General features: G+C 40.9%; 15 non-coding genes across 15 annotated transcripts; all 15 read left to right on the forward strand.

The window, feature by feature from the left end:
- Window positions 1-418: 418 nt before the first annotated feature.
- On the forward strand, window positions 419-500 carry trnas-aga. The gene has a single exon. It is a non-coding gene; the product is annotated as a tRNA-Ser (tRNA).
- A 1,688-nt stretch (window positions 501-2,188) lies between these two features.
- trnas-aga lies at window positions 2,189-2,270 on the forward strand. The gene has a single exon. It is a non-coding gene; the product is annotated as a tRNA-Ser (tRNA).
- A 1,355-nt stretch (window positions 2,271-3,625) lies between these two features.
- Window positions 3,626-3,708, forward strand: trnal-uag. Its single transcript has one exon. It is a non-coding gene; the product is annotated as a tRNA-Leu (tRNA).
- Window positions 3,709-5,832: 2,124 nt separating this feature from the next.
- On the forward strand, window positions 5,833-5,914 carry trnas-aga. Its single transcript has one exon. It is a non-coding gene; the product is annotated as a tRNA-Ser (tRNA).
- Window positions 5,915-9,096: 3,182 nt separating this feature from the next.
- On the forward strand, window positions 9,097-9,179 carry trnal-cag. The gene has a single exon. It is a non-coding gene; the product is annotated as a tRNA-Leu (tRNA).
- A 1,743-nt stretch (window positions 9,180-10,922) lies between these two features.
- On the forward strand, window positions 10,923-11,005 carry trnal-cag. The gene has a single exon. It is a non-coding gene; the product is annotated as a tRNA-Leu (tRNA).
- Window positions 11,006-12,748: 1,743 nt separating this feature from the next.
- On the forward strand, window positions 12,749-12,831 carry trnal-cag. The gene has a single exon. It is a non-coding gene; the product is annotated as a tRNA-Leu (tRNA).
- Window positions 12,832-13,137: 306 nt separating this feature from the next.
- On the forward strand, window positions 13,138-13,219 carry trnaf-aaa. The gene has a single exon. It is a non-coding gene; the product is annotated as a tRNA-Phe (tRNA).
- Window positions 13,220-14,576: 1,357 nt separating this feature from the next.
- On the forward strand, window positions 14,577-14,659 carry trnal-cag. The gene has a single exon. It is a non-coding gene; the product is annotated as a tRNA-Leu (tRNA).
- A 306-nt stretch (window positions 14,660-14,965) lies between these two features.
- trnaf-aaa lies at window positions 14,966-15,047 on the forward strand. Its single transcript has one exon. It is a non-coding gene; the product is annotated as a tRNA-Phe (tRNA).
- Window positions 15,048-16,793: 1,746 nt separating this feature from the next.
- trnas-gga lies at window positions 16,794-16,875 on the forward strand. The gene has a single exon. It is a non-coding gene; the product is annotated as a tRNA-Ser (tRNA).
- Window positions 16,876-18,230: 1,355 nt separating this feature from the next.
- On the forward strand, window positions 18,231-18,313 carry trnal-cag. The gene has a single exon. It is a non-coding gene; the product is annotated as a tRNA-Leu (tRNA).
- A 1,740-nt stretch (window positions 18,314-20,053) lies between these two features.
- Window positions 20,054-20,136, forward strand: trnak-cuu. Its single transcript has one exon. It is a non-coding gene; the product is annotated as a tRNA-Lys (tRNA).
- A 306-nt stretch (window positions 20,137-20,442) lies between these two features.
- Window positions 20,443-20,524, forward strand: trnaf-aaa. Its single transcript has one exon. It is a non-coding gene; the product is annotated as a tRNA-Phe (tRNA).
- Window positions 20,525-22,269: 1,745 nt separating this feature from the next.
- Window positions 22,270-22,351, forward strand: trnas-aga. The gene has a single exon. It is a non-coding gene; the product is annotated as a tRNA-Ser (tRNA).
- The last annotated feature ends 901 nt before the right edge of the window (window positions 22,352-23,252 follow it).

A 23,252-nucleotide genomic window follows, 5' to 3' on the forward strand; every position in this document is an offset into this window, starting at 1 on the left:
GGTCTCTGTGGTGATTTTAGAGCGTTGTTCATATTTCTACTTTTACCGCATACACTTTAACCCGATACCCAGTTACTGTGCTGTAGTCAGGATGGCCGAGCGGTCTAAGGCGCTGCGTTCAGGTTGCAGTCTCCCATGGAGGCGTGGGTTCAAATCCCACTTCTGACAGTTTTTTAGTTCACACAGTGAAATAACAATTCATAATAAACACTCTCAAATGCAGACCTTCTGGAGCTGAGCAAAGATCAAGGTTAAATAAGAAAACAGCTGGACTTAATAACAAATGAATGAGGGGAACATTTTGTGTTATTGCATTATAATGAGTTACTGCATTATCTTTCAGTTGTTAAATTTCACTTTCTGTAGGCTATGCCTGTTGGCCCATTCACTCCTAACAAGCCTGTTTTCTTCTGTCAACGTTGTCGTGGCCGAGTGGTTAAGGCGATGGACTAGAAATCCATTAGGATCTTCCTGCGTAGGTTCAAATCCTGCCGACAACGAAAATGCATTTTTTTGACCCCTCCGGAGGTTGAAGTTTAGTCGTGTTTCTTATACCAATCGCATCCTCTCAGATCTCCGCAAGTACATATGGATTAGTTGTCCATTTGGGATAGGACTGCAGGCCATCTGTCCCACTTCACACCTTTACACACCTGGTTATCCAGCCTTCTAGCTCTATAGGCCACAGTAGCATAGGTTACAGGTTTGTAGTCAAGCCACAGATTTCAGGTGAGATCCCATGATACACTCAACAATACAACAACACGATTCTCATGAATAACCATGAAGCCATTTGCTAAGATTTCCCCCATTTTGACATGTGGAAACTTGTTGTCACTCTTACCCTGACGGGAAGCTCCAGACACTTTTTTGGTCCTAACTGAGGCATTTTTAAATAAATGTCAAATTAGCCATATTCTGAAGACACTCTTAGGCTGCTGGGTAATCGAACTGGCCACATCTAAAGTCAAGCCACAGGTAACAGGTGAGAAACCTTGTTAAACCCTAAAAGAAAAAGAAAAAACTTGATTGCATTGAAAATAACCATTAAGTCATTCAGGTCGCAGACTCCCCTATAGGCATGGTTTGAAACCCCCTCCTGACAACTTTTTAGCGCCTGCATGTCATGCACCTTTGTAAAATCCAGTTGAAAAATAAATGACTTAAGGTAACGTAAATGACACCTAGTTAATATGAGTAGTGAATAACTATCGTATTTTTAATATTCTGCAAAAACAGCTAGTTGATGAGAGGCTGAAAGAGAATTGCAAGAATCGCGCAATTTCACAGGCGGGCCCCAAACAGGCAAATAACAAAAATAACCTCGGAACGCAGAACTCGTCGGTCGTTGTCAGTGGATTGTATTGGCGGGAAGAACAAAAATATCGTCTGCAGGGTAATCGAAGTCGCCGCATCTAATGTCAAGTCACAGGTGAGCTGCCTTGTTAAACCCTAAAAATAAATAATAACACGATTGCGTTGAAATGACCCATTAAGCCATTTGTAAGGATTTCCACCATGTGGACCTGTTTTCACTCTTACCCTGATGGTTGCTGATATTTCCAGACACTTTTTCAGTCTTATCTGAGGAATTTTATCATTTATATCAGAATGGCCATATTCTGATGCCAGTTTAGCGCTCATTCAATGACGATTTACTACTCTTTCCCATTGATGGCCATATTGAGGTTAAATCAATGACTGGACTTTTTAATTTATAAAAACAAATGACTATTGAAAGTGCAAGTCAGTATCGTGCATTGTTGTTCTGGTCTCTGTGGTGATTTTAGAGCGTTGTTCATATTTCTACTTTTACCGCATACACTTTAACCCGATACCCAGTTACTGTGCTGTAGTCAGGATGGCCGAGCGGTCTAAGGCGCTGCGTTCAGGTTGCAGTCTCCCATGGAGGCGTGGGTTCAAATCCCACTTCTGACAGTTTTTTAGTTCACACAGTGAAATAACAATTCATAATAAACACTCTCAAATGCAGACCTTCTGGAGCTGAGCAAAGATCAAGGTTAAATAAGAAAACAGCTGGACTTAATAACAAATGAATGAGGGGAACATTTTGTGTTATTGCATTATAATGAGTTACTGCATTATCTTTCAGTTGTTAAATTTCACTTTCTGTAGGCTATGCCTGTTGGCCCATTCACTCCTAACAAGCCTGTTTTCATCTGTCAACGTTGTCGTGGCCGAGTGGTTAAGGCGATGGACTAGAAATCCATTAGGATCTTCCTGCGCAGGTTCAAATCCTGCCGACAACGAAAATGCATTTTTTTGACCCCTCCGGAGGTTGAAGTTTAGTCGTGTTTCTTATACCAATCGCATCCTCTCAGATCTCCGCAAGTACATAGGGATTAGTTGTCCATTTGGGATAGGACTGCAGGCCATCTATACCACTTCACACCTTTACACACCTGGTTATCCAGCCTTCTAGCTCTATAGGCCACAGTAGCATAGGTTACAGGTTTGTAGTCAAGCCACAGATTTCAGGTGAGATCCCATGATACACTCAACAATACAACAACACGATTCTCATGAATAACCATGAAGCCATTTGCTAAGATTTCCCCCATTTTGACATGTGGAAACCTGTTGTCACTCTTACCCTGACGGGAAGCTCCAGACACTTTTTTGGTCCTAACTGAGGCATTTTTAAATTCATGTCAAATTGGCCATATTCTGAAGACACTCTTAGGCTGCAGGGTAATCGAACTGGCCACATCTAAAGTCAAGCCACAGGTAACAGGTGAGAAACCTTGTTAAACCCTAAAAGAAAAAGAAAAAACTTGATTGCATTGAAAATAACCATTAAGTCATTCAGGTCGCAGACTCCCCTATAGGCATGGTTTGAAACCCCCTCCTGACAACTTTTTAGCGCCTGCATGTCATGCACCTTTGTAAAATCCAGTTGAAAAATAAATGACTTAAGGTAACGTAAATGACACCTAGTTAATATGAGTAGTGAATAACTATCGTATTTTTAATATTCTGCAAAAACAGCTAGTTGATGAGAGGCTGAAAGAGAATTGCAAGAATCGCGCAATTTCACAGGCGGGCCCCAAACAGGCAAATAACAAAAATAATCTTGGAACGCAGAACTCGTCGGTCGTTGTCAGTGGATTGTATTGGCGGGAAGAACAAAAATATCGTCTGCAGGGTAATCAAAGTCGCCGCATCTAATGTCAAGTCACAGGTGAGCTGCCTTGTTAAACCCTAAAAATAAATAATAACACGATTGCGTTGAAATGACTCATTAAGCCATTTGTAAGGATTTCCCCCATGTGGACCTGTTGTCACTCTTACCCTGATGGTTGCTGATATTTCCAGACACTTTTTCAGTCTTATCTGAGGAATTTTATCATTTATATCAGAATGGCCATATTCTGATGCCAGTTTAGCGCTCATTCAATGACGATTTACTACTCTTTCCCATTGAAGGCCATATTGAGGTTAAATCAATGACTGGACTTTTTAATTTATAAAAACAAATGACTATTGAAAGTGCAAGTCAGTATCGTGCATAGTTGTTCTGGTCTCTGTGGTGATTTTAGAGCGTTGTTCATATTTCTACTTTTACCGCATACACTTTAACCCGATACCCAGTTACTGTGCTGTAGTCAGGATGGCCGAGCGGTCTAAGGCGCTGCGTTTAGGTCGCAGTCTCCTATGGAGGCGTGGGTTCAAATCCCACTTCTGACAGTTTTTTAGTGCCTCTCAGGAGTCATGCTGCTCAGCAGTAATAATAAGAATGATGAAATAACAACTTCACACAGTGAAATAACAATTCATAATAAACACTCTCAAATGCAGACCTTCTGGAGCTGAGCAAAGATCAAGGTTAAATAAGAAAACAGCTGGACTTAATCACAAATGAATGAGGGGAACATTTTGTGTTATTGCATTGTAATGAGTTACTGCATTATCTTTCAGTTGTTAAATTTCACTTTCTGTAGGCTATGCCTGTTGGCCCATACACTCCTAACAAGCCTGTTTTCTTCTGTCGACGTTGTCGTGGCTGAGTGGTTAAGGCGATGGACTAGAAATGCATTAGGATCTTCCAGCGCAGGTTCAAATCCTGCCGACAATGAAAATGCATTTTTTTGACCCCTCCGGAGGTTGAAGTTTAGTCGTGTTTCTTATACCAATCGCATCCTCTCAGATCTCCGCAAGTACATAGGGATTAGTTGTCCATTTGGGATAGGACTGCAAGCCAAGCTTCACACCTTTACACACCTGGTTATCCAGCTTTCTAGCTCTATAGGCCACAGTAGCATAGGTTACAGGTTTGTAGTCAAGCCACAGATTTCAGGTGAGATCCCATGATACACTCAACAATACAACAACACGATTCTCATGAATAACCATGAAGCCATTTGCTAAGATTTCCCCCATTTTGACATGTGGAAACCTGTTGTCACTCTTACCCTGACGGGAAGCTCCAGACACTTTTTTGGTCCTATCTGAGGCATTTTTAAATTCATGTCAAATTGGCCATATTCTGAAGACACTCTTAGGCTGCAGGGTAATCGAACTGGCCACATCTAAAGTCAAGCCACAGGTAACAGGTGAGAAACCTTGTTAAACCCTAAAAGAAAAAGAAAAACTTGATTGCATTGAAAATAACCATTAAGTCATTCAGGTCGCAGACTCCCCTATAGGCATGGTTTGAAACCCCCTCCTGACAATTTTTTAGCGCCTGCATGTCATGCACCTTTGTAAAATCCAGTTGAAAAATAAATGACTTAAGGTAACGTAAATGACACCTAGTTAATATGAGTAGTGAATAACTATCGTATTTTTAATATTCTGCAAAAACAGCTAGTTGATGAGAGGCTGAAAGAGAATTGCAAGAATCGCGCAATTTCACAGGCGGGCCCCAAACAGGCAAATAACAAAAATAATCTCGGAACGCAGAACTCGACGGTCGTTGTCAGTGGATTGTATTGGCGGGAAGAACAAAAATATCGTCTGCAGGGTAATCAAAGTCGCCGCATCTAATGTCAAGTCACAGGTGAGCTGCCTTGTTAAACCCTAAAAATAAATAATAACACGATTGCGTTGAAATGACTCATTAAGCCATTTGTAAGGATTTCCCCCATGTGGACCTGTTGTCACTCTTACCCTGATGGTTGCTGATATTTCCAGACACTTTTTCAGTCTTATCTGAGGAATTTTATCATTTATATCAGAATGGCCATATTCTGATGCCAGTTTAGCGCTCATTCAATGACGATTTACTACTCTTTCCCATTGAAGGCCATATTGAGGTTAAATCAATGACTGGACTTTTTAATTTATAAAAACAAATGACTATTGAAAGTGCAAGTCAGTATCGTGCATATTTGTTCTGGTCTCTGTGGTGATTTTAGAGCGTTGTTCATATTTCTACTTTTACCGCATACACTTTAACCCGATACCCAGTTACTGTGCTGTAGTCAGGATGGCCGAGCGGTCTAAGGCGCTGCGTTCAGGTCTCAGTCTCCCATGGAGGCGTGGGTTCAAATCCCACTTCTGACAGTTTTTTAGTGCCTCTCAGGAGTCATGCTGCTCAGCAGTAATAATAAGAATGATGAAATAACAACTTCACACAGTGAAATAACAATTCATAATAAACACTCTCAAATGCAGACCTTCTGGAGCTGAGCAAAGATCAAGGTTAAATTAGAAAACAGCTGGACTTAATAACAAATGAATGAGGGGAACATTTTGTGTTATTGCATTATAATGAGTTACTGCATTATCTTTCAGTTGTTAAATTTCACTTTCTGTAGGCTATGCCTGTTGGCCCATTCACTCCTAACAAGCTTGCTTTCTTCTGTCAACGTTGTCGTGGCCGAGTGGTTAAGGCGATGGACTAGAAATCCATTAGGATCTTCCTGCGCAGGTTCAAATCCTGCCGACAACGAAAATGTATTTTTTTGACCCCTCCGGAGGTTGAAGTTTAGTCGTGTTTCTTATACCAATCGCATCCTCTCAGATCTCCGCAAGTACATAGGGATTAGTTGTCCATTTGGGATAGGACTGCAGGCCATCTATCCCACTTCACACCTTTACACACCTGGTTATCCAGCCTTCTAGCTCTATAGGCCACAGTAGCATAGGTTACAGGTTTGTAGTCAAGCCACAGATTTCAGGTGAGATCCCATGATACACTCAACAATACAACAACACGATTCTCATGAATAACCATGAAGCCATTTGCTAAGATTTCCCCCATTTTGACATGTGGAAACCTGTTGTCACTCTTACCCTGACGGGAAGCTCCAGACACTTTTTTGGTCCTAACTGAGGCATTTTTAAATTCATGTCAAATTGGCCATATTCTGAAGACACTCTTAGGCTGCAGGGTAATCGAACTGGCCACATCTAAAGTCAAGCCACAGGTAACAGGTGAGAAACCTTGTTAAACCCTAAAAGAAAAAGAAAAAACTCGATTGCATTGAAAATAACCATTAAGTCATTCAGGTCGCAGACTCCCCTATAGGCATGGTTTGAAACCCCCTCCTGACAACTTTTTAGCGCCTGCATGTCATGCACCTTTGTAAAATCCAGTTGAAAAATAAATGACTTAAGGTAACGTAAATGACACCTAGTTAATATGAGTAGTGAATAACTATCGTATTTTTAATATTCTGCAAAAACAGCTAGTTGATGAGAGGCTGAAAGAGAATTGCAAGAATCGCGCAATTTCACAGGCGGGCCCCAAACAGGCAAATAACAAAAATAATCTTGGAACGCAGAACTCGTCGGTCGTTGTCAGTGGATTGTATTGGCGGGAAGACCAAAAATATCGTCTGCAGGGTAATCAAAGTCGCCGCATCTAATGTCAAGTCACAGGTGAGCTGCCTTGTTAAACCCTAAAAATAAATAATAACACGATTGCGTTGAAATGACTCATTAAGCCATTTGTAAGGATTTCCCCAATGTGGACCTGTTGTCACTCTTACCCTGATGGTTGCTGATATTTCCAGACACTTTTTCAGTCTTATCTGAGGAATTGTATCATTTATATCAGAATGGCCATATTCTGATGCCAGTTTAGCGCTCATTCAATGACGATTTACTACTCTTTCCTATTGAAGGCCATATTGAGGTTAAATCAATGACTGGACTTTTTAATTTATAAAAACAAATGACTATTGAAAGTGCAAGTCAGTATCGTGCATAGTTGTTCTGGTCTCTGTGGTGATTTTAGAGCGTTGTTCATATTTCTACTTTTACCGCATACACTTTAACCCGATACCCAGTGACTGTGCTGTAGTCAGGATGGCCGAGCGGTCGAAGGCGCTGCGTTCAGGTCGCAGTCTCCCATGGAGGCGTGGGTTCACATCCCACTTCTGACAGTTTTTTAGTGCCTCTCAGGAGTCATGCTGCTCAGCAGTAATAATAAGAATGATGAAATAACAACTTCACACAGTGAAATAACAATTCATAATAAACACTCTCAAATGCAGACCTACTGGAGCTGAGCAAAGATCAAGGTTAAATAAGAAAACAGATGGACTTAATAACAAATGAATGAGGGGAACATTTTGTGTTATTGCATTATAATGAGTTACTGCATTATCTTTCAGTTGTTAAATTTCACTTTCTGTAGGCTATGCCTGTTTGCCCATTCACTCCTAACAAGCCTGTTTCCTTCTGTCAATGTTGTCGTGGCCGAGTGGTTAAGGTGATGGACTAGAAATCCATTAGGATCTTCCTGTGTAGGTTCAAATCCTGCCTACAAAGAAAATGCAGTTTTTTGACCCCTCCGGAGGTTGAGGTTTAGTCGTGTTTCTTATACCAATCGCATCCTCTCAGATCTCCGCAAGTACATAGGGATTAGTTGTCCATTTGGGGTAGGACTGCAGGCCATCTATCCCACTTCACACCTTTACACACCTGGTTATCCAGCCTTCTAGCTCTATAGGCCACAGTTGCATAGGTTACAGGTTTGTAGTCAAGCCACAGATTTCAGGTGAGATCCCATGATACACTCAACAATACAACAACACGATTCTCATGAATAACCATTAAGCCATTTGCTAAGATTACCCCATTTTGACATGTGGAAACCTGTTGTCACTCTTACCCTGACGGGAAGCTCCAGACACTTTTTTGGTCCTATCTGAGGCATTTTTAAATTCATGTCAAATTGGCCATATTCTGAAGACACTCTTATAGTCTGCAGGGTAATCGAACTGGCCACATCTAAAGTCAAGCCACAGGTAACAGGTGAGAAACCTTGTTAAACCCTAAAAGAAAAAGAAAAAACTTGATTGCATTGAAAATAACCATTAAGTCATTCAGGTCGCAGACTCCCCTATAGGCATGGTTTGAAACCCCCTCCTGACAACTTTTTAGCGCCTGCATGTCATGCACCTTTGTAAAATCCAGTTGAAAAATAAATGACTTAAGGTAACGTAAATGACACCTAGTTAATATGAGTAGTGAATAACTATCGTATTTTTAATATTCTGCAAAAACAGCTAGTTGATGAGAGGCTGAAAGAGAATTGCAAGAATCGCGCAATTTCACAGGTTGGCCCCAAACAGGCAAATAACAAAAATAACCTCGGAACGCAGAACTCGTCGGTCGTTGTCAGTGGATTGTATTGGCGGGAAGAACAAAAATATTGTCTGCAGGGTAATCGAAGTCGCCGCATCTAATGTCAAGTCACAGGTCAGCTGCCTTGTTAAACCCTAAAAATAAATAATAACACGATTGCGTTGAAATGACCCATTAAGCCATTTGTAAGGATTTCCCCCATGTGGACCTGTTGTCACTCTTACCCTGATGGTTGCTGATATTTCCAGACACTTTTTCAGTCTTATCTGAGGAATTTTATCATTTATATCAGAATGGCCATATTCTGATGCCAGTTTAGCGCTCATTCAATGGCGATTTACTACTCTTTCCCATTGAAGGCCATATTGAGGTTAAATCAATGACTGGACTTTTTAATTTATAAAAACAAATGACTATTGAAAGTGCAAGTCAGTATCGTGCATAGTTGTTCTGGTCTCTGTGGTGATTTTAGAGCGTTGTTCATATTTCTACTTTTACCGCATACACTTTAACCCGATACCCAGTTACTGTGCTGTAGTCAGGATGGCCGAGCGGTCTAAGGCGCTGCGTTCAGGTCGCAGTCTCCCATGGAGGCGTGGGTTCAAATCCCACTTCTGACAGTTTTTTAGTGCCTCTCAGGAGTCATGCTGCTCAGCAGTAATAATAAGAATGATGAAATAACAACTTCACACAGTGAAATAACAATTCATAATAAACACTCTCAAATGCAGACCTACTGGAGCTGAGCAAAGATCAAGGTTAAATAAGAAAACAGCTGGACTTAATAACAAATGAATGAGGGGAACATTTTGTGTTATTGCATTATAATGAGTTACTGCATTATCTTTCAGTTGTTAAATTTCACTTTCTGTAGGCTATGCCTGTTGGCCCATTCACTCCTAACAAGCCTGTTTCCTTCTGTCAATGTTGTCGTGGCCGAGTGGTTAAGGTGATGGACTAGAAATCCATTAGGATCTTCCTGTGTAGGTTCAAATCCTGCCTACAAAGAAAATGCATTTTTTTGACCCCTCCGGAGGTTGAGGTTTAGTCGTGTTTCTTATACCAATCGCATCCTCTCAGATCTCCGCAAGTACATAGGGATTAGTTGTCCATTTGGGGTAGGACTGCAGGCCATCTATCCCACTTCACACCTTTACACACCTGGTTATCCAGCCTTCTAGCTCTATAGGCCACAGTTGCATAGGTTACAGGTTTGTAGTCAAGCCACAGATTTCAGGTGAGATCCCATGATACACTCAACAATACAACAACACGATTCTCATGAATAACCATTAAGCCATTTGCTAAGATTACCCCATTTTGACATGTGGAAACCTGTTGTCACTCTTACCCTGACGGGAAGCTCCAGACACTTTTTTGGTCCTATCTGAGGCATTTTTAAATTCATGTCAAATTGGCCATATTCTGAAGACACTCTTATAGTCTGCAGGGTAATCGAACTGGCCACATCTAAAGTCAAGCCACAGGTAACAGGTGAGAAACCTTGTTAAACCCTAAAAGAAAAAGAAAAAACTTGATTGCATTGAAAATAACCATTAAGTCATTCAGGTCACAGCTCCCCTATAGGCATGGTTTGAAACCCCCTCCTGACAACTTTTTAGCGCCTGCATGTCATGCACCTTTGTAAAATCCAGTTGAAAAATAAATGACTTAAGGTAAAGTAAATGACACCTAGTTAATATGAGTAGTGAATAACTATCGTATTTTTAATATTCTGCAAAAACAGCTAGTTGATGAGAGGCTGAAAGAGAATTGCAAGAATCGCGCAATTTCACAGGCGGGCCCCAAACAGGCAAATAACAAAAATAATCTCGGAACGCAGAACTCGTCGGTCGTTGTCAGTGGATTGTATTGGCGGGAAGAACAAAAATATCGTCTGCAGGGTAATCGAAGTCGCCGCATCTAATGTCAAGTCACAGGTGAGCTGCCTTGTTAAACCCTAAAAATAAATAATAACACGATTGCGTTGAAATGACCCATTAAGCCATTTGTAAGGATTTCCCCCATGTGGACCTGTTGTCACTCTTACCCTGATGGTTGCTGATATTTCCAGACACTTTTTCAGTCTTATCTGAGGAATTTTATCATTAATATCAGAATGGCCATATTCTGATGCCAGTTTAGCGCTCATTCAATGACGATTTACTACTCTTTCCCATTGAAGGCCATATTGAGGTTAAATCAATGACTGGACTTTTTAATTTATAAAAACAAATGACTATTGAAAGTGCAAGTCAGTATCGTGCATAGTTGTTCTGGTCTCTGTGGTGATTTTAGAGCGTTGTTCATATTTCTACTTTTACCGCATACACTTTAACCCGATACCCAGTTACTGTGCTGTAGTCAGGATGGCCGAGCGGTCTAAGGCGCTGCGTTCAGGTCGCAGTCTCCTATGGAGGCGTGGGTTCAAATCCCACTTCTGACAGTTTTTTAGTGCCTCTCAGGAGTCATGCTGCTCAGCAGTAATAATAAGAATGATGAAATAACAACTTCACACAGTGAAATAGCAATTCATAATAAACACTCTCAAATGCAGACCTTCTGGAGCTGAGCAAAGATCAAGGTTAAATAAGAAAACAGCTGGACTTAATAACAAATGAATGAGGGGAACATTTTGTGTTATTGCATTATAATGAGTTACTGCATTATCTTTCAGTTGTTAAATTTCACTTTCTGTAGGCTATGCCTGTTGGCCCATTCACTCCTAACAAGCCTGTTTCCTTCTGTCAATGTTGTAGTGGCCGAGTGGTTAAGGTGATGGACTAGAAATCCATTAGGATCTTCCTGTGTAGGTTCAAGTCCTGCCTACAAAGAAAATGCATTTTTTTGACCCCTCCGGAGGTTGAGGTTTAGTCGTGTTTCTTATACCAATCGCATCCTCTCAGATCTCCGCAAGTACATAGGGATTAGTTGTCCATTTGGGGTAGGACTGCAGGCCATCTATCCCACTTCACACCTTTACACACCTGGTTATCCAGCCTTCTAGCTCTATAGGCCACAGTTGCATAGGTTACAGGTTTGTAGTCAAGCCACAGATTTCAGGTGAGATCCCATGATACACTCAACAATACAACAACACGATTCTCATGAATAACCATTAAGCCATTTGCTAAGATTACCCCATTTTGACATGTGGAAACCTGTTGTCACTCTTACCCTGACGGGAAGCTCCAGACACTTTTTTGGTCCTATCTGAGGCATTTTTAAATTCATGTCAAATTGGCCATATTCTGAAGACACTCTTATAGTCTGCAGGGTAATCGAACTGGCCACATCTAAAGTCAAGCCACAGGTAACAGGTGAGAAACCTTGTTAAACCCTAAAAGAAAAAGAAAAAACTTGATTGCATTGAAAATAACCATTAAGTCATTCAGGTCACAGCTCCCCTATAGGCATGGTTTGAAACCCCCTCCTGACAACTTTTTAGCGCCTGCATGTCATGCACCTTTGTAAAATCCAGTTGAAAAATAAATGACTTAAGGTAAAGTAAATGACACCTAGTTAATATGAGTAGTGAATAACTATCGTATTTTTAATATTCTGCAAAAACAGCTAGTTGATGAGAGGCTGAAAGAGAATTGCAAGAATCGCGCAATTTCACAGGCGGGCCCCAAACAGGCAAATAACAAAAATAATCTCGGAACGCAGAACTCGTCGGTCGTTGTCAGTGGATTGTATTGGCGGGAAGAACAAAAATATCGTCTGCAGGGTAATCGAAGTCGCCGCATCTAATGTCAAGTCACAGGTGAGCTGCCTTGTTAAACCCTAAAAATAAATAATAACACGATTGCGTTGAAATGACCCATTAAGCCATTTGTAAGGATTTCCCCCATGTGGACCTGTTGTCACTCTTACCCTGATGGTTGCTGATATTTCCAGACACTTTTTCAGTCTTATCTGAGGAATTTTATCATTTATATCAGAATGGCCATATTCTGATGCCAGTTTAGCGCTCATTCAATGACGATTTACTACTCTTTCCCATTGAAGGCCATATTGAGGTTAAATCAATGACTGGACTTTTTAATTTATAAAAACAAATGACTATTGAAAGTGCAAGTCAGTATCGTGCATAGTTGTTCTGGTCTCTGTGGTGATTTTAGAGCGTTGTTCATATTTCTACTTTTACCGCATACACTTTAACCCGATACCCAGTTACTGTGCTGTAGTCAGGATGGCCGAGCGGTCTAAGGCGCTGCGTTCAGGTCGCAGTCTCCCATGGAGGCGTGGGTTCAAATCCCACTTCTGACAGTTTTTTAGTGCCTCTCAGGAGTCATGCTGCTCAGCAGTAATAATAAGAATGATGAAATAACAACTTCACACAGTGAAATAGCAATTCATAATAAACACTCTCAAATGCAGACCTTCTGGAGCTGAGCAAAGATCAAGGTTAAATAAGAAAACAGCTGGACTTAATAACAAATGAATGAGGGGAACATTTTGTGTTATTGCATTATAATGAGTTACTGCATTATCTTTCAGTTGTTAAATTTCACTTTCTGTAGGCTATGCCTGTTGGCCCATTCACTCCTAACAAGCCTGTTTTCTTCTGTCAACGTTGTCGTGGCAGAGTGGTTAAGGCGATGGACTAAAAATCCATTAGGATCTTCCTGCGCAGGTTCAAATCCTGCCGACAACGAAAATGCATTTTTTTGACCCCTCCGGAGGTTGAAGTTTAGTCGTGTTTCTTATACCAATCGCATCCTCTCAGATCTCCGCAAGTACATAGGGATTAGTTGTCCATTTGGGATAGGACTGCAGGCCATCTATCCCACTTCACACCTTTACACACCTGGTTATCCAGCCTTCTAGCTCTATAGGCCACAGTAGCATAGGTTACAGGTTTGTAGTCAAGCCACAGATTTCAGGAGAGATCCCATGATACACTCAACAATACAACAACACGATTCTCATGAATAACCATGAAGCCATTTGCTAAGATTTCCCCCATTTTGACATGTGGAAACCTGTTGTCACTCTTACCCTGACGGGAAGCTCCAGACACTTTTTTGGTCCTATCTGAGGCATTTTTAAATTCATGTCAAATTGGCCATATTCTGAAGACACTCTTATAGTCTGCAGGGTAATCGAACTGGCCACATCTAAAGTCAAGCCACAGGTAACAGGTGAGAAACCTTGTTAAACCCTAAAAGAAAAAGAAAAAACTTGATTGCATTGACAATAACCATTAAGTCATTCAGGTCGCAGACTCCCCTATAGGCATGGTTTGAAACCCCCTCCTGACAATTTTTTAGCGCCTGCATGTCATGCACCTTTGTAAAATCCAGTTGAAAAATAAATGACTTAAGGTAACGTAAATGACACCTAGTTAATATGAGTAGTGAATAACTATCATATTTTTAATATTCTGCAAAAACAGCTAGTTGATGAGAGGCTGAAAGAGAATTGCAAGAATCGCGCAATTTCACAGGCGGGCCCCAAACAGGCAAATAACAAAAATAATCTCGGAACGCAGAACTCGTCGGTCGTTGTGAGTGGATTGTATTGGCGGGAAGAACAAAAATATCGTCTGCAGGGTAATCGAAGTCGCCACATCTAATGTCAAGTCACAGGTGAGCTGCCTTGTTAAACCCTAAAAATAAATAATAACACGATTGTGTTGAAATGACCCATTAAGACATTTGTAAGGATTTCCCCCATGTGGACCTGTTGTCACTCTTACCCTGATGGTTGCTGATATTTCCAGACACTTTTTCAGTCTTATCTGAGGAATTTTATCATTTATATCAGAATGGCCATATTCTGATGCCAGTTTAGCGCTCATTCAATGGCGATTTACTACTCTTTCCCATTGAAGGCCATATTGAGGTTAAATCAATGACTGGACTTTTTAATTTATAAAAACAAATGACTATTGAAAGTGCAAGTCAGTATCGTGCATAGTTGTTCTGGTCTCTGTGGTGATTTTAGAGCGTTGTTCATATTTCTACTTTTACCGCATACACTTTAACCCGATACCCAGTTACTGTGCTGTAGTCAGGATGGCCGAGCGGTCTAAGGCGCTGCGTTCAGGTCGCAGTCTCCCATGGAGGCGTGGGTTCAAATCCCACTTCTGACAGTTTTTTAGTGCCTCTCAGGAGTCATGCTGCTCAGCAGTAATAATAAGAATGATGAAATAACAACTTCACACAGTGAAATAGCAATTCATAATAAACACTCTCAAATGCAGACCTTCTGGAGCTGAGCAAAGATCAAGGTTAAATAAGAAAACAGCTGGACTTAATAACAAATGAATGAGGGGAACATTTTGTGTTATTGCATTATAATGAGTTACTGCATTATCTTTCAGTTGTTAAATTTCACTTTCTGTAGGCTATGCCTGTTGGCCCATTCACTCCTAACAAGCCTGTTTTCTTCTGTCAACGTTGTCGTGGCAGAGTGGTTAAGGCGATGGACTAAAAATCCATTAGGATCTTCCTGCGCAGGTTCAAATCCTGCCGACAACGAAAATGCATTTTTTTGACCCCTCCGGAGGTTGAAGTTTAGTCGTGTTTCTTATACCAATCGCATCCTCTCAGATCTCCGCAAGTACATAGGGATTAGTTGTCCATTTGGGATAGGACTGCAGGCCATCTATCCCACTTCACACCTTTACACACCTGGTTATCCAGCCTTCTAGCTCTATAGGCCACAGTAGCATAGGTTACAGGTTTGTAGTCAAGCCACAGATTTCAGGAGAGATCCCATGATACACTCAACAATACAACAACACGATTCTCATGAATAACCATGAAGCCATTTGCTAAGATTTCCCCCATTTTGACATGTGGAAACCTGTTGTCACTCTTACCCTGACGGGAAGCTCCAGACACTTTTTTGGTCCTATCTGAGGCATTTTTAAATTCATGTCAAATTGGCCATATTCTGAAGACACTCTTATAGTCTGCAGGGTAATCGAACTGGCCACATCTAAAGTCAAGCCACAGGTAACAGGTGAGAAACCTTGTTAAACCCTAAAAGAAAAAGAAAAAACTTGATTGCATTGACAATAACCATTAAGTCATTCAGGTCGCAGACTCCCCTATAGGCATGGTTTGAAACCCCCTCCTGACAATTTTTTAGCGCCTGCATGTCATGCACCTTTGTAAAATCCAGTTGAAAAATAAATGACTTAAGGTAACGTAAATGACACCTAGTTAATATGAGTAGTGAATAACTATCATATTTTTAATATTCTGCAAAAACAGCTAGTTGATGAGAGGCTGAAAGAGAATTGCAAGAATCGCGCAATTTCACAGGCGGGCCCCAAACAGGCAAATAACAAAAATAATCTCGGAACGCAGAACTCGTCGGTCGTTGTGAGTGGATTGTATTGGCGGGAAGAACAAAAATATCGTCTGCAGGGTAATCGAAGTCGCCACATCTAATGTCAAGTCACAGGTGAGCTGCCTTGTTAAACCCTAAAAATAAATAATAACACGATTGTGTTGAAATGACCCATTAAGACATTTGTAAGGATTTCCCCCATGTGGACCTGTTGTCACTCTTACCCTGATGGTTGCTGATATTTCCAGACACTTTTTCAGTCTTATCTGAGGAATTTTATCATTTATATCAGAATGGCCATATTCTGATGCCAGTTTAGCGCTCATTCAATGGCGATTTACTACTCTTTCCCATTGAAGGCCATATTGAGGTTAAATCAATGACTGGACTTTTTAATTTATAAAAACAAATGACTATTGAAAGTACAAGTCAGTATCGTGCATAGTTGTTCTGGTCTCTGTGGTGATTTTAGAGCGTTGTTCATATTTCTACTTTTACCGCATACACTTTAACCGGATACCCAGTTACTGTGCTGTAGTCAGGATGGCCCAGCGGTCTAAGGCGCTGTGTTCAGGTCGCAGTCTCCCATGGAGGCGTGGGTTCAAATCCCACTTCTGACAGTTTTTTAGTGCCTCTCAGGAGTCATGCTGCTCAGCAGTAATAATAAGAATGATGAAATAACAACTTCACACAGTGAAATAACAATTCATAATAAACACTCTCAAATGCAGACCTTCTGGAGCTGAGCAAAGATCAAGGTTAAATAAGAAAACAGCTGGACTTAATAACAAATGAATGAGGGGAACATTTTGTGTTATTGCATTATAATGAGTTACTGCATTATCTTTCAGTTGTTACATTTCACTTTCTGTAGGCTATGCCTGTTGGCCCATTCACTCCTAACAAGCCTGTTTTCTTCTGTCAACATTGTAGTGGCCGAGTGGTTAAGGCGATGGACTGGAAATCCATTAGAATCTTCCTGCGCAGGTTCAAATCCTGCCGACAACGAAAATGCTTTTTTTTGACCCCTCCGGAGGTTGAAGTTTAGTCGTGTTTCTTATACCAATCGCATCCTCTCAGATCTCCGCAAGTACATAGGGATTAGTTGTCCATTTGGGATAGGACTGCAGGCCATCTATCCCACTTCAAACCTTTACACACCTGGTTATCCAGCCTTCTAGCTCTTTGGCCACAGTAGCATAGGTTACAGGTTTGTAGTCAAGCCACAGATTTCAGGTGAGATCCCATGATACACTCAACAATACAACAACACGATTCTCATGAATAACCATGAAGCCATTTGCTAAGATTTCCCCCATTTTGACATGTGGAAACCTGTTGTCACTCTTACCCTGACGGGAAGCTCCGGACACTTTTTTGGTCCTATCTGAGGCATTTTTAAATTCATGTCAAATTGGCCATATTCTGAAGACACTCTTAGGCTGCAGGGTAATCGAACTGGCCACATCTAAAGTCAAGCCACAGGTAACAGGTGAAAAACCTTGTTAAACCCTAAAAGAAAAAGAAAAAACTTGATTGCATTGAAAATAACCATTAAGTCATTCAGGTCGCAGACTCCCCTATAGGCATGGTTTGAAACCCCCTCCTGACAATTTTTTAGCGCCTGCATGTCATGCACCTTTGTAAAATCCAGTTTGAAAAATAAATGACTTAAGGTAACGTAAATGACACCTAGTTAATATGAGTAGTGAATAACTATCATATTTTTAATATTCTGCAAAAACAGCTAGTTGATGAGAGGCTGAAAGAGAATTGCAAGAATCGCGCAATTTCACAGGCGGGCCCCAAACAGGCAAATAACAAAAATAATCTCGGAACGCAGAACTCGTCGGTCGTTGTCAGTGGATTGTATTGGCGGGAAGAACAAAAATATCGTCTGCAGGGTAATCAAAGTCGCCGCATCTAATGTCAAGTCACAGGTGAGCTGCCTTGTTAAACCCTAAAAATAAATAATAACACGATTGCGTTGAAATGACCCATTAAGCCATTTGTAAGGATTTCCCCCATGTGGACCTGTTGTCACTCTTACCCTGATGGTTGCTGATATTTCCAGACACTTTTTCAGTCTTATCTGAGGAATTTTATCATTTATATCAGAATGGCCATATTCTGATGCCAGTTTAGCGCTCATTCAATGGCGATTTACTACTCTTTCCCATTGAAGGCCATATTGAGGTTAAATCAATGACTGGACTTTTTAATTTATAAAAACAAATGACTATTGAAAGTACAAGTCAGTATCGTGCATAGTTGTTCTGGTCTCTGTGGTGATTTTAGAGCGTTGTTCATATTTCTACTTTTACCGCATACACTTTAAACCTATACCCAGTTACTGTGCTGTAGTCAGGATGGCCGAGTGGTCTAAGGCGCTGCGTTCAGGTCGCAGTCTCCCATGGAGGCGTGGGTTCAAATCCCACTTCTGACAGTTTTTTAGTGCCTCTCAGGAGTCATGCTGCTCAGCAGTAATAATAAGAATGATGAAATAACAACTTCACACAGTGAAATAACAATTCATAATAAACACTCTCAAATGCAGACCTTCTGGAGCTGAGCAAAGATCAAGGTTAAATAAGAAAACAGCTGGACTTAATAACAAATGAATGAGGGGAACATTTTGTGTTATTGCATTATAATGAGTTACTGCATTATCTTGTTGTTAAATTTCACTTTCTGTAGGCTATGCCTGTTGGCCCATTCACTCCTAACAAGCCTGTTTTCTTCTGTCAACGTTGTCGTGGCCGAGTGGTTAAGGCGATGGACTAGAAATTCATTAGGATCTTCCTGCGCAGGTTCAAATCCTGCCGACAACGAAAATGCTTTTTTTTGACCCCTCCGGAGGTTGAAGTTTAGTCGTGTTTCTTATACCAATCGCATCCTCTCAGATCTCCGCAAGTACATAGGGATTAGTTGTCCATTTGGGATAGGACTGCAGGCCATCTATCCCACTTCAAACCTTTACACACCTGGTTATCCAGCCTTCTAGCTCTTTGGCCACAGTAGCATAGGTTACAGGTTTGTAGTCAAGCCACAGATTTCAGGTGAGATCCCATGATACACTCAACAATACAACAACACGATTCTCATGAATAACCATGAAGCCATTTGCTAAGATTTCCCCCATTTTGACATGTGGAAACCTGTTGTCACTCTTACCCTGACGGGAAGCTCCGGACACTTTTTTGGTCCTATCTGAGGCATTTTTAAATTCATGTCAAATTGGCCATATTCTGAAGACACTCTTAGGCTGCAGGGTAATCGAACTGGCCACATCTAAAGTCAAGCCACAGGTAACAGGTGAAAAACCTTGTTAAACCGTAAAAGAAAAAGAAAAAACTTGATTGCATTGAAAATAACCATTAAGTCATTCAGGTCGCAGACTCCCCTATAGGCATGGTTTGAAACCCCCTCCTGACAATTTTTTAGCGCCTGCATGTCATGCACCTTTGTAAAATCCAGTTTGAAAAATAAATGACTTAAGGTAACGTAAATGACACCTAGTTAATATGAGTAGTGAATAACTATCATATTTTTAATATTCTGCAAAAACAGCTAGTTGATGAGAGGCTGAAAGAGAATTGCAAGAATCGCGCAATTTCACAGGCGGGCCCCAAACAGGCAAATAACAAAAATAATCTCGGAACGCAGAACTCGTCGGTCGTTGTCAGTGGATTGTATTGGCGGGAAGAACAAAAATATCGTCTGCAGGGTAATCAAAGTCGCCGCATCTAATGTCAAGTCACAGGTGAGCTGCCTTGTTAAACCCTAAAAATAAATAATAACACGATTGCGTTGAAATGACCCATTAAGCCATTTGTAAGGATTTCCCCCATGTGGACCTGTTGTCACTCTTACCCTGATGGTTGCTGATATTTCCAGACACTTTTTCAGTCTTATCTGAGGAATTTTATCATTTATATCAGAATGGCCATATTCTGATGCCAGTTTAGCGCTCATTCAATGGCGATTTACTACTCTTTCCCATTGAAGGCCATATTGAGGTTAAATCAATGACTGGACTTTTTAATTTATAAAAACAAATTACTATTGAAAGTACAAGTCAGTATCGTGCATAGTTGTTCTGGTCTCTGTGGTGATTTTAGAGCGTTGTTCATATTTCTACTTTTACCGCATACACTTTAAACCTATACCCAGTTACTGTGCTGTAGTCAGGATGGCCGAGTGGTCTAAGGCGCTGCGTTCTTGTCGCAGTCTCCCATGGAGGCGTGGGTTCAAATCCCACTTCTGACAGTTTTTTAGTGCCTCTCAGGAGTCATGCTGCTCAGCAGTAATAATAAGAATGATGAAATAACAACTTCACACAGTGAAATAACAATTCATAATAAACACTCTCAAATGCAGACCTTCTGGAGCTGAGCAAAGATCAATGTTAAATAAGAAAACAGCTGGACTTAATAACAAATGAATGAGGGGAACATTTTGTGTTATTGCATTATAATGAGTTACTGCATTATCTTTCAGTTGTTAAATTTCACTTTCTGTAGGCTATGCCTGTTGGCCCATTCACTCCTAACAAGCTTGTTTTCTTCTGTCAACGTTATCGTGGCCGAGTGGTTAAGGCAATGGACTAAAAATCCATTAGGATCTTCCTGCGCAGGTTCAAATCCTGCCGACAACGAAAATGTATTTTTTTGACCCCTCCGGAGGTTGAAGTTTAGTCGTGTTTCTTATACCAATCGCATCCTCTCAGATCTCCGCAAGTACATAGGGATTAGTTGTCCATTTGGGATAGGACTGCAGGCCATCTGTCCCACTTCACACCTTTACACACCTGGTTATCCAGCCTTCTAGCTCTATAGGCCACAGTAGCATAGGTTACAGGTTTGTAGTCAAGCCACAGATTTCAGGTGAGATCCCATGATACACTCAACAATACAACAACACGATTCTCATGAATAACCATGAAGCCATTTGCTAAGATTTCCCCCATTTTGACATGTGGAAACCTGTTGTCACTCTTACCCTGACGGGAAGCTCCAGACACTTTTTTGGTCCTATCTGAGGCATTTTTAAATTCATGTCAAATTGGCCATATTCTGAAGACACTCTTATAGTCTGCAGGGTAATCGAACTGGCCACATCTAAAGTCAAGCCACAGGTAACAGGTGAGAAACCTTGTTAAACCCTAAAAGAAAAAGAAAAAACTCTATTGCATTGAAAATAACCATTAAGTCATTCAGGTCGCAGACTCCCCTATAGGCATGGTTTGAAACCCCCTCCTGACAACTTTTTAGCGCCTGCATGTCATGCACCTTTGTAAAATCCAGTTAAAAATAAATGACTTAAGGTAACGTAAATGACACCTAGTTAATATGAGTAGTGAATAACTATCGTATTTGTAATATTCTGCAAAAACAGCTAGTTGATGAGAGGCTGAAAGAGAATTGCAAGAATCGCGCAATTTCACAGGCGGGCCCCAAACAGGCAAATAACAAAAATAATCTCGGAACGCAGAACTCGTCGGTCGTTGTCAGTGGATTGTATTGGCGGGAAGAACAAAAATATCGTCTGCAGGGTAATCAAAGTCGCCGCATCTAATGTCAAATCACAGGTGAGCTGCCTTGTTAAACCCTGAAAATAAATAATAACACGATTGCGTTGAAATGACTCATTAAGCCATTTGTAAGGATTTCCCCCATGTGGACCTGTTGTCGCTCTTACCCTGATGGTTGCTGATATTTCCAGACACTTTTTCAGTCTTATCTGAGGAATTTTATCATTTATATCAGAATGGCCATATTCTGATGCCAGTTTAGCGCTCATTCAATGACGATTTACTACTCTTTCCCATTGAAGGCCATATTGAGGTTAAATCAATGACTGGACTTTTTAATTGATAAAAACAAATGACTATTGAAAGTGCAAGTCAGTATCGTGCATAGTTGTTCTGGTCTCTGTGGTGATTTTAGAGCGTTGTTCATATTTCTACTTTTACCGCATACACTTTAACCCGATACCCAGTTACTGTGCTGTAGTCAGGATGGCTGAGCGGTCTAAGGCGCTGCGTTCAGGTCGCAGTCTCCCATGGAGGCGTGGGTTCAAATCCCACTTCTGACAGTTTTTTAGTGCCTCTCAGGAGTCATGCTGCTCAGCAGTAATAATAAGAATGATGAAATAACAACTTCACACAGTGAAATAACAATTCATAATAAACACTCTCAAATGCAGACCTTCTGGAGCTGAGCAAAGATCAAGGTTAAATAAGAAAACAGCTGGACTTAATAACAAATGAATGAGGGGAACATTTTGTGTTATTGCATTATAATGAGTTACTGCATTATCTTTCAGTTGTTAAATTTCACTTTCTGTAGGCTATGCCTGTTGGCCCATTCACTCCTAACAAGCTTGTTTTCTTCTGTCAACGTTGTCGTGGCCGAGTGGTTAAGGCGATGGACTAGAAATCCATTAGGATCTTCCTGCGCAGGTTCAAATCCTGCCGACAACGAAAATGCATTTTTTTGACCCCTCCGGAAGTTGAAGTTTAGTCGTGTTTCTTATACCAATCGCATCCTCTCAGATCTCCGCAAGTACATAGGGATTAGTTGTCCATTTGGGATAGGACTGCAGGCCATCTGTCCCACTTCACACCTTTACACACCTGGTTATCCAGCCTTCTAGCTCTATAGGCCACAGTAGCATAGGTTACAGGTTTGTAGTCAAGCCACAGATTTCAGGTGAGATCCCATGATACACTCAACAATACAACAACACGATTCTCATGAATAACCATGAAGCCATTTGCTAAGATTTCCCCCATTTTGACATGTGGAAACCTGTTGTCACTCTTACCCTGACGGGAAGCTCCAGACACTTTTTTGGTCCTATCTGAGGCATTTTTAAATTCATGTCAAATTGGCCATATTCTGAAGACACTCTTATAGTCTGCAGGGTAATCGAACTGGCCACATCTAAAGTCAAGCCACAGGTAACAGGTGAGAAACCTTGTTAAACCCTAAAAGAAAAAGAAAAAACTCTATTGCATTGAAAATAACCATTAAGTCATTCAGGTCGCAGACTCCCCTATAGGCATGGTTTGAAACCCCCTCCTGACAACTTTTTAGCGCCTGCATGTCATGCACCTTTGTAAAATCCAGTTAAAAATAAATGACTTAAGGTAACGTAAATGACACCTAGTTAATATGAGTAGTGAATAACTATCGTATTTGTAATATTCTGCAAAAACAGCTAGTTGATGAGAGGCTGAAAGAGAATTGCAAGAATCGCGCAATTTCACAGGCGGGCCCCAAACAGGCAAATAACAAAAATAATCTCGGAACGCAGAACTCGTCGGTCGTTGTCAGTGGATTGTATTGGCGGGAAGAACAAAAATATCGTCTGCAGGGTAA

Source organism: Oncorhynchus mykiss, unplaced genomic scaffold, assembly GCF_013265735.2.
Source record: "Oncorhynchus mykiss isolate Arlee unplaced genomic scaffold, USDA_OmykA_1.1 un_scaffold_284, whole genome shotgun sequence".
Taxonomy (NCBI): Eukaryota; Metazoa; Chordata; class Actinopteri; order Salmoniformes; family Salmonidae; genus Oncorhynchus; species Oncorhynchus mykiss.